Genomic DNA, 11,058 nt, shown 5'->3' with positions numbered 1-11,058 from the left:
TAATTTTATATCCTGCTACTTTACCAAATTCATTGATTCGCTCTAGTAGTTTTCTGGTAGCATCTTTAGGATTCTCTGTGTATAGTATCATGTCATCTGCAAACAGTGACAGCTTTACTTCTTTTCTGATTTGGATTCCTTTTATTTCCTTTTCTTCTCTGATTGCTGTGGCTGAAACTTCCAAAACTATGTTGAATAAGAGTGGTGAGCGTAGGCAAACTTGTCGTGTTCCTGATCTTGGTGGAAATGCTTTCAGTTTTTCACCATTGAGGATGATGTTGGCTGTGTGTTTGTCATATATGGCCTTTATTATGTTGAGGAAAGTTCCCTCTATGCCTACTTTCTGCAGGGTTTTTATCATAAATGGGTGTTGAATTTTGTCGAAAGCTTTCTCTGCATCTATTGAGATGATCATATGGTTTTTCTCCTTCAATTTGTTAATATGGTGTATCACATTGATTGATTTGCATATACTGAAGAATCCTTGCATCCCTGGGACAAATCCCTCTTGATCATGGTGTATGATCCTTTTAATGTTTGTTTCTAGGTTTTGTGTCTTCCTTAGAAGACCTTTTTAAAAAAAATTTTTATTGAAGTATAGTTGATTTACAATGTTGTGTTGATTACTGCTGTACAGCAAAGTGATTCAGTTATACATATATATATATACATTCTTCTTTTATATTCTTTTTCATTAAGGTTTATCATAGAATATCAAATATAGTTCTCTATGATATATAGTAGGACCTTGTTGTTTATCCATTATATATATAAAAGCTTACATCTGCTAACCCCAAACTCCCACTCCATCCCTCCCCCAACCTCCCCCGCCTTGGCAACTACCAGTCTGTTCTCTGTGTCCATGATTCTGTTTCTGTTTCATAGATAGGTTCATTTGTGTCATATTTTAGATTCCACATATAAGTGATACCATATGGTATTTGTCTTTCTGACTTACTTCACTTAGTATGATAATCTCTAGGTCCATCCATGTTGGTGCAAATGGCATTATTTCATTCTTTTTTATGGCTGAGTAGTTGGATATATGTACCACATCTTCTTTATCCATTCAACTGTCAATGGACATTTAGGTTGTGTCTGTGTCTTGGCTATTGTCAATAGCACTGCTATGAACATAGGGGTGCATGTGTCTTTTTGAATTAGAGTTTTGTCCGGATATGTGCCCAGGAGTGAGATTGCTGGATCTTATGGTAATTCTATTTTTAGTTTTCTGAGGACTCTCCATACTATTTTCCACAGTGGCTGCACCAACTTACGTTCCCTCCAACAGTGTAGGAGGGTTCTTTTTTCTCCACTCCCTCTCCAGCATTTGTTATTTGTAGACTTTTTAATGATGGCCAATCTGATCAGTGTGAGGTGGAACCTCATTGTGATTTTCATATGCATTTCTCTAATAATTTGCGATGGTGAGCATCTTTTCATGTGCCTGTTGGCCATCTGTATGTAGAAAGACCTTCTTTATTCCAATATTGAAATTTAAAATATTTCATATTTTCTTCAAGTGCTTTCATGGTTTCATTTAAAAATATTTAAATATTTGACATCTGCTACTTATTAGGAGTAAGGTAGACATTCATTTTCCTTTCTGTTCCCATTGTTGGCCTATTGAATATTGAATGATCCATCTTCTCCCCACTGCTTAGAAATATTACTCTCAAGAAAATTATAGAATTTCCATACAGTATCCTTTCAATTAGTTTCCAGTCTATACATACTCTGCCCTTGCCTGTCCTCCATCTCCCCAGCCATGGTGGGAACAGTATAGAATTGAGTGGAAGTTTTACTTATTAATCGGGTATTTTAACAGTCTAGGTCAACCTTAGGATATTTTTTTTGAGAAAATTAAAACTAAACATCCCTGTAGTATACGAGTCCACCCATTTCAGACAGGGGACAACATCTGTGCCACTTGCCCAGAGCTCTCTCTTTTTTTTTTTTAACATCTTTATTGGAGTATAATTGCTTTAGTCAGCTATGTGTACACATATATCCCCATGTCCCCTCCCTCTTGAGCCTCCCTCCCTCCCTCCCTATCCCACCCCTCTAGGTGGTCACAAAGCACCAAGCTGATCTCCCTGTGCTATGCGGCTGCTTCCCACTAGCTATCTATTTTACATTTGGTAGTGTATGTATGTCCATGCCACTCTCTCACTTCGTCCCAGCTTACCCTTCCCCCTACTTGTGTCCTTAACTCCATGCTCTACCTCAGCATCTTTATTCCTGTCCTACCTCTAGGTACTTCAGAACCTTTTTTTTTTTTTATAGATTCCATATATATGTATTAGCATATGGTATTTGTTTTTCTCTTTCTGACTTACTTCACTCTGTATGACAGACTCTAGGTCCATCCACCTCACTACAAAAAACTCAGTTTTGTTTCTTGTTGTGGCTGAGTAATATTTCATTGTATATATGTGCCACATCTTCTTTATCGATTCATCTGTCGATAGACACTTAGGTTGCTTCCATGTCCTGGCTATTGTAAATAGAGCTGCAATGAACATTGGGGTACATGACTCTTTTTGAATTATGGTTTTCTCAGGGTATATGCCCAGTAGTGGGATTGCTGGGTCATATGGTAGTTCTATTTTTAGTTTTTTAAGGAACCTCCATACTGTTCTCCGTAGTGGCTGTATCAATTTACATTCCCACCAACTGTGCAAGAGGGTTTCCTTTTCTCCACACCCTCTCCAGCATTTATTGTTTGTAGATTTTTTGATGATGGCCATTCTGACTGGTGTGAGGTGATACCTCATTGTAGTTTTGATTTGCATTTCTTTAATGATTAGTGATGTTGACCATCCTTTCATGTGTTTGTTGTCAATCTGTATATCTTCTTTGGAGAAATGTCTATTTAGGTCTTCTGCCCATTTTTGGATTGGGTTGTTTGTTTTTTTGATATTGAGCTGCATGAGCTGCTTGTATATTTTGGAGGTTAATGCTTTGTCAGTTGCTTCATTTGCAAATATTTTCTCCCATTCTGAGGGTTGTCTTTTTGTCTTGTTTAAGGTTTCCTTTGCTGTGCAAAAGCTTTGAAGTTTCAGTAGGTCCCATTTGTTTATTTTTGTTTTTATTTCCCTTTCTCTAGGAGGTGGGTCAAAAAGGATCTTGCTGTGATTTATGTCAGAGAGTGTTCTGCCTATGTTTTCCTCTAAGAGTTTTATAGTGTCTGGCTTTACATTTAGGTCTTTAATCCATTTTGAGTTTACTTTTGTGTATGGTGTTAGGGAGTGTTCTAATTTCATTCTTTTACATGTACCTGTCCAGTTTTCCCAGCACCACTTATTGAAGAGACTGTCTTTTCTCCATTGTATATCCTTGCCTCCTCTGTCACAGATTAGTTAACCATAGGTGTGTGGGTTTATCTCTGGGCTTTCTATCCTGTTCCACTGATCGATATTTCTGTTTTTGTGCCAGTTCCATACTGTCTTGATTACTGTAGCTTTGTAGTATAGTCTGAAGTCAGGGAGCCTGATTCCTCCAGCTCCATTTTTCTTTCTCCAGATTGCTTTGGCCTTTCAGGGTCTTTTGTGTTTCCATGCAAACTGTGAAATTTTTTGTTCTCGTTCTGTGAAAAATGCCACTGGTAGTTTGATAGGGATTGCACTGAATCTGCAGATTGCTTTGGGTCGTACAGTCATTTTCACAATGTTGATTCTTCCAATCCAAGGACATGGTATATCTCTCCATCTGTTTGTATCATCCTTTTTTTTTTTTTTACTTTAGTTTTATTTATTTATTTTTAAACATCTTTATTGGAGTATAGTTGCTTTACAATGGTGTCTTAGTTTCTGATTTATAACAAAGTGAATCAGCTATACATATAAATATATCCCCATATCTCTTCCCTTTTGCATCTCCCTCCCTCCCACCCTCCCTATCCCACCCCTCTAGGTGGTCACAAAGCACTGAGCTGATCTCCCTGTGTTATGCGGCTGCTTTGCACTAGCTATCAGTTTTACATTTGGTAGTGTATATATGTGTTTGTATCATCTTGAATTTCTTTCATCAGTGTCTTATAGTTTTCTGCATACATGTCTTTTGTCTCCTTAAGTAGGTTTATTCCTAGGTATTTTATTCTTTTTGTTGCAGTGGTAAATGAGAATGTTTCCTTATTTTCTCTTTCAGGTTTTTCATCATTAGTGTATAGGATTGCAAGAGATTCCTGTGCATTAATTTAGTATCCTGCTGCTTTACCAAATTCATTGATTCGCTCTAGTAGTTTTCTGGTAGCATCTTTAGGATTTTCTATGTATGGTATCATGTCATCTGCAAACAGTGACAGTTTTACTTCTTCTTTTCCAATTTGGATTCCTTTTATTTCTTTTTCCTCTCTGATTGCTGTGGCTAAAACTTCCAAAGCTATGTTAAATAATAGTGATGAGAGTGGGCAACCTTGTCTTGTTCTTGATATTAGTGGAAATGGTTTCTGTTTTTCACCATTGAGAACGATGTTGGCTGTCAGTTTGTCGTATATGGCCTTTATTATGTTGAGTTAAGTTCCCTCTATGCCTACTTTCTGGAGGGTTTTTATCATAAATCGGTGTTGAATTTTGTTGAAAGCTTTTCCTGCATCTATTGAGATGGTCATATGATATTTATCCTTCAGTTTGTTAATATGGTGTGTAACATTGCTTGATTTGCATATACTGAAGAGTCCTTGCATTCCTGGGATAAACCCCACTTGATCATGGTGTATGATCCTTTTAATGTCCTGTTGGATTCTGTTTGCTAGTATTTTGTTGAGGATTTCTGCATCTGTGTTCATCAGTGTTACTGGCCTGTAGTTTTCTTTTTTTGTGACATCTTTTTCTGGTTTTGGCATCAGGGTGATGGTGGCTTTGTAGAATTAGTTTGGGAGTGTTCTTCCCTCTGCTATATTTTGGAAGAGTTTGAGAAGGATAGGTGTTAGTTCTTCTCTAAATGTTTGATAGAATTCGCCTGTGACTCCATCTGGTCCTGGGCTTTTGTTTGTTGGAAGATTTTTAATCACAGTTTCAATTTCAGTGCTTGTGATTGGTCTGTTTATATTTTCTATTCCTTCCTGTTTCAGTATAGGAAGGTTGTGCTTTTCTAAGAATTTGTCCATTTCTTCCAGGTTGTCCATTTTATTGGCATAGAGTTGCTTGTAGTAATGTCTCATGATCCTTTGTATTTCTACAGTGTCAGTTGTTACTTCTCCTTTTTCATTTCTAATGCTATTGATCTGAGTTTTTTCCCTGTTTTTCTTCATGAATCTGGCTAATGGTTTATCAATTTTGTTTATCTTCTCAGAGAACCAGCTTTTAGCTTTGTTGATCTTTGCTATTGTTTCCTTCATTTCTGTTTCATTTATTTCTGATCTGATCTTTATGATTTCTTTCCTTCTGCTCACTTTGGGGTTTTTTTGTTCTTCTTTCTATAATTGCTTTAGGTGTAATGTTAGGTTGTTTATTTCAGATGTTTCTTGTTTCTTATGGTAGGATTGTATTGCTATAAACTTGCCTCTTAGAACTGCTTTTGCTGCATCCCATAGGTTTTTGGTCATCATATTTTCATTGTCATTTGTTTCTAGGTATTTTTTGATTTCCTCTTTGATTTCTTCAGTGATCTCTTGGTTATTTAGTAGTTATTGTTTAGGCTCCATGTGTTTGTATTTTTTATAGTTTTTTTCCTGTAATTGTTATGTAGTCTTATAGTGTTGAGGTCAGAAAAGATACTTGATATGATTTTGATTTTCTTAAATTTACCAAGGCTTGGTTTGTGACCCAAGATATGATCTATCCTGGAGAATGTTCCCTGAGCACTTGAGAAGAAATTATATTCTGTTGTTTTTGGATGGAAAGTCTCATAAATATCAATTAAGTCCATCTTGTTTAATGTGGCATTTAAAGCTTGTGTTTCCTTATTTATTTTCATTTTGGATGATCTGTCCATTGGTGCAAGTGGGGTGTTAAAGTCCCCTAGTATGATTGTGTTACTCTCGATTTCCCCTTTTTTGGCTGTTAGCATTTGCCTTATGTATTGAGGTGCTCCTATGTTGGGTGCATAAATGTTTTCAATTGTTATATCTTCTTCTTGGGTTGATCCATTTATCATTATGTAGTGTCCTTCTTTGTCTCTTGTAATGGTCTTTATTTTAAAGTCTATTTTGTCTCATAGATAATTGCTACTCCAACTTTCTTTTGATTTCCGTTTGCATGGAATATCTTTTTCTATCCCTTCACTTTCAGTTTGTATGTGTCCCTATGTCTCAAGTGGGTCCCTTGTAGACAGCATATATATGGGTCTTGTTTTGTATCCATTTAGCCAGTCTGTGTCTTTTGGTTGGAGCATTTAATCCATTTACATTTAAGGTAATTATCGATATGTATGTTCCTATTACCATTTTCTTAATTGTTTTGGGTTTGTTTTTGTAGGTATTTCCCTTCTCTTGTGTTTCCTGCCTATAGAAGTTCCTTTAGCATTTGTTTTAGAGCTGGTTTGGTGGTGCTGAATTCTCTTAGCTTTTGCTTGTCTGTAAAGGTTTTAATTTCTCCGTCAAATCTGAATGAGACCCTTGCTGGGTAGAGTAATCTTGGTTGTAGGTTTTTCCCTTTCATCACTTTAAATATGTCCTGCCACACCCTTTTGGCTTGCAGAGTTTCTGCTGAAAGATCAGCTGTTAACCTTATGGGGATTCCCTTGTATGTTATTTGTTGCTTTTCCCTTGCTGCTTTGAATATTCTTTCTTTGTACTTAATTTTTGATAGCTTGATTAATATGTGTCTTGGTGTGTTTCTCTTTGGGATTAACCTGTATGGGACTCTCTGCGCTTCCTGGACTTGACTGACTATTTCCTTTACCATATTAGGGAAGTTTTCAGCTATAATCTCTTCAAATATTTTCTCAGTCCCTTTCTTTTTCTCTTCTTTTCCTGGGACCCCTATAATTCGAATGTTGGTGTGTTTAATGTTGTCTCAGAGGTCTCTGAGACTGTCCTCAATTCTTTTCATTCTTTTTTCTTTATTCTGCTCTGTGGTAGTTATTTCCACTGTTTTATCTTCCAGGTCTTCTCTGTTCTTCTGCCTCAGTTATTCTGTTATTGATTCCTTCTAGAGAAGTTTTAATTTCATTTATTGTGTTGTTGATCATTGTTTGTTTGCTCTTTAGTTCTTCTAGGTCCTTGTTAAACATTTCTTGTATTTTCTCCATTCTATTTCCAAGATTTTGGTTCATCTTTACTATCTTTACTCTGAATTCTTTTTCAGGTAGACTGCCTTTTTCCTCTTCATTTGTTTGGTCTGGTGGGTTTTTACCTTGCTCCTTCATCTGCTGCGTATTTCTCTGTCTCCTCATTTTGCTTAACTTACTGTTTTTGGGGTCTCCTTTTCACAGGCTGCAGGTTCATAGTTGGGTTCAGTGGGTAAGGCTGGTTCAGTGGGTTGGGTAGCCTTCCTGGTGGAGAGGGCTGGTGCCTGTGTTCTGGTGGATGAGGCTGGATCTTGTCTTCCTGGTGGGCAGTACTGCATCCAGTGGTGTGTTTTGGGGTATATGTGACCTTATTATGATTTTAGGCAGCCTCTCTGCTAATGGGTGGTGGTGTGTTCCTGTCTTGCTAGTTGTTTGGCATGGGGCCTCCAGCACTGTAACTTGCTGGTCATTGAGTGGAGCTGGGTCTTAGCGTTCAGGTGGAGATCTCTGGGAGAGCTCTCACCTATTGATATTACGAGGGGCCGGGAGGTCCCTGGTGGACCAATTTCTTGAACTCAGCTCTCCCACCTCAGAGGCTCAGGCCTGAAACCTGGCCGGAGCAGCAAGACCCTGTCAGCCACACGGCCCTTTCGGCCCCTGTTCATGTGCTTCCCACCACTCCACCAGCTCCTCCCTCCACGCCTCCCTCCCTTTCAGTTTGATCTTTACTTCCTACACCAGGTGGGGGGTGGAGGGCAGTGCAGAGGATGCCAGTGGGCAGCTGCCCTGCCATGTCTTCGTCTGCACCCATGCCAGGCTTGCCGGGTCCCTCCCGGTTACGGGGCAGGGTCCGCAAAGACAGCCCCACCACCAGACAGCCCCACAGACCTGGCCAGGAGGGAGGGGGCGGAGCAGGCATGGCTCTCTTTTTGTTCAGAGCCTGCTCTGCAGTCCTGTGCCTACGTAGCATCATGCAGCTGCAGCAGCTGCTTGAAAGCGGGCTGTGCACGACAATTTCTATCAGTCAAGCTGCAGAGAATGCTGAGGTCTTTTATTTTATCTCCTGGAGGGTTCAGGGCAGACAAAAGAAAACGATCCACTGGAAGTAGCTTGGCGTTTCTTGATAGACTCACGTAACAATTCATAGTCAAAAAGACAGTTCAACTTTGCCATAGCAACAAATCCATTTCCTCCAGTGAGGTAGGCCCTGGCAAGGTTGTTAGCTGCCCTCATAGCTCAGCAAACACTTGGCCTCCAGGCTGCAGGCTCTGTGTGAGGTGCCCTATGCAATTCCAAATTCAGGCCCAATGAGCTCCTGAAGTGTCATTTGGATTCCAGGCTTGTCAGATGGTCCCAAGGCTCAGTCCTAACCCAAGGAGGTCACTGAGTAGGTGGTGCTTCTCCCCGTCCCCCTCAAGGGTGATGCTCGGTTTGGGGGATGTATGGGAAGCCTGCAACAGCCTGGATTCATAGTGCTCCTTGGTGGAGGTTTGTCTTTTCATGGAGCAGGCAAGGGCAAGAATCATCTAAAGCAGGAAAGAGAGGAGCCCAGAGTGAGTAGAAGAGAAGAAGATCAGAGCATCTAGGGCCTTGCTGGGAGCCAGTCTCTCTGCTTCTCCAGAGCATGACCCCCTGCACCCAGCAGCCTGCAGAATGGGCTGAGGGCAAGGAAACAACTCTCACTGCCCGAGCCTGACCCCAGACTGCCACTGCCTTCTCTAGAGCTCTCTAGCCTCTCCCAGAGGTAATGCAGCCCCTCAGGTCTTAAATAAAAAGATGACTGCTGTTACTGAGGAGAAAGAGCAACCAGAAATCTCCAAGGACTCAGGGAAGAAGAAGGGGTGGCCCTCAGTCCAGGCGTGAAGAAGGGGTAGGCCTTCAGCATTATTTGGGACCAGCCTGATCCTGCCAAGGCCCGGAGAGTAACAGTCCAGTTCAAGTTGGAGGTCAGACGTTCAAGAAGAACCCCAGGAAGGAGGTTAGGGAGAAGGACCCAAGATCCTGAGAGTAAGCCCTCCTCTTCCACTTGACCCCGCCAAATTCTTTCCTACCATCATCCTCGCCTGAGGTTATGCCTGGGCGAGTTGGAAAGTTAAGATTCTTTTCTGGGGGGTGGGAAGGAGACACTGAGCAGAAAAGGAATCGAGGATCTAACGCTCTGGGCCCCAGAGGCATTCTCCTTCAGTCCATGTAAACATGACAGAAGCTTTCCTTCTTCATTCTCTTCGCGTGTAGATTGACTTCTGCCCTGTAAGATAGTATTTTCCTTCTTGTGACAGGCCTCCTACGTATCACTCCCTTCCAGGCAACCAACCCACTCATTTGGGGGAGGTTATTTTTGTGCCCAGTTTGCTTGTTGGAAACTACTGTGCTTCAGTGTGTGCAGTGCAGATGGAAAGGAAAACAAAAAACTCCAGTTCTCTGCCTCGGTGATGAGAGTGGAGAATCAAAGCAGCATTACTTGCAGCTAACAAACATTTAGTGGTGAGGGAAGAGGTGAGGGAGGAAGGGTAGAGGGCCAAAGGTCATGGCCAAGATATGTTTCCTCTACTCAGTATTTGGTCTAGGTCTGACCATCTTTCTATACACCCGGTTCTGTCTTCCAGAAATAGTTGGGGTGACCCCAAATAAAAAACACTAAAAGCAAATGGGGTGCTTCTTTAACCCTTTGATGAGTTTAAAGTTGTCTTTGCAGATCAGTTATAGTCAGAGCAATCTATAGAGAAACTTTTTTTTTTTTAATGATGAGAATTAACACCATGACATAAAATTGACAAATTGACATAAAGTAGCCTGGAATTTTTGAAATGAAAAGTAACAGAAACATTAGCCCTTTTGTTGTTAAGGAAATGAAAGAAATGGAAAGGGAGAGGCCACTATGCCTTGAAGAGAGAAGTGCAGAGTCTCCAAGTGCATGCTGAGAACCATGAAATACTCTGCCTGAGCACGTAAGAATGTGGCTGTAAGATTCTCTGCACAGAAGTACTTTCTTGACATGCAAAGCATATGAAGCAAACAGACAGCCGTGGAGACCTCACCCACTTTACACTGTTCTAGTAAATACTGTGAGAAAACACTTGGAGCTTAAACATTCTCCCTTCCATGACACTGCCCACCATCTTGGAACATTTAAAGCAGTGCCTATGGGAAGTTCAGAATGAGCTGGAAAATTCCCTGCCAAAAGGGGAGCACTCCAGCTCCAGAGCGCGCCTACTGCCCTGAGCTGAGTGACATCAGCTCCCCTACACTACACTCTGCAGAGGCAAGGGAGAGGAAAGGGGGTGGCAGCAGCAATGAAAGAAGGCCTGATTTCAGCCTCTTGGTATCTATCCCAGGATGCAGAAGCCCTCCCTGTGTGACCATCAGTGGATGAAACCATTAGACAAAATGTTGATGGGAAATTTTACAAAGGAGTAATCAAGATACACCAACCAGACCCATCAGGCCCTACCTGATGAAACTTGACATCTGTAAGGGTAGGACAACCATACGTGTGTCCCCTGGTATTGTGCACTAGGAAATACACAGCATCACCTATGACATATTCTTGCCAAAAAAGTTTAACCTAAATTCAATCAATCCTGTAAGTCTAACCTGTAGAGGAAGAAAGTTAAATGATCCTATCAGGAACCAAACAGTCAAAGGCAGGTCATGGAACATTCTACAAGACAGTTGGCCTTGTTTTTTTTCAACACATCATTGGGATTCACAGGTAAGAGAAAGAAGGAAAAGGAGAAGATGGAGAAGGAGAAGGATCTGCTCTGTATTAAAAGATACTTAAGGGACAAAATAACCTAATGTAACATATGGATCTTATTTGGATCCTGATTATAACAAACTGTGGAGAGAATATTTGAGGTAATCATGGAAACTTGAATATGGACT

At 40.6% G+C, this 11,058-nt stretch overlaps 1 protein-coding gene across 2 annotated transcripts in view; it reads left to right on the top strand.

The window, feature by feature from the left end:
• Positions 1-11,058, top strand: part of LOC115801621 (uncharacterized) — a 169,576-nt gene that overhangs the window by 102,448 nt on the left and 56,070 nt on the right. The gene's annotated exons all lie outside the window — the stretch shown is intronic.

The sequence above is a fragment of the Delphinapterus leucas genome, chromosome 3 (genome assembly GCF_059928025.1).
Source record: "Delphinapterus leucas isolate spDelLeu-1000000601 "Yukka" chromosome 3, BTC_Dleu_Yukka2, whole genome shotgun sequence".
Lineage (NCBI taxonomy): Eukaryota > Metazoa > Chordata > Mammalia > Artiodactyla > Monodontidae > Delphinapterus > Delphinapterus leucas.
Note: the sequence above shows the minus strand (reverse complement) of the source record. Positions and strands in the feature narration are given on the sequence as shown.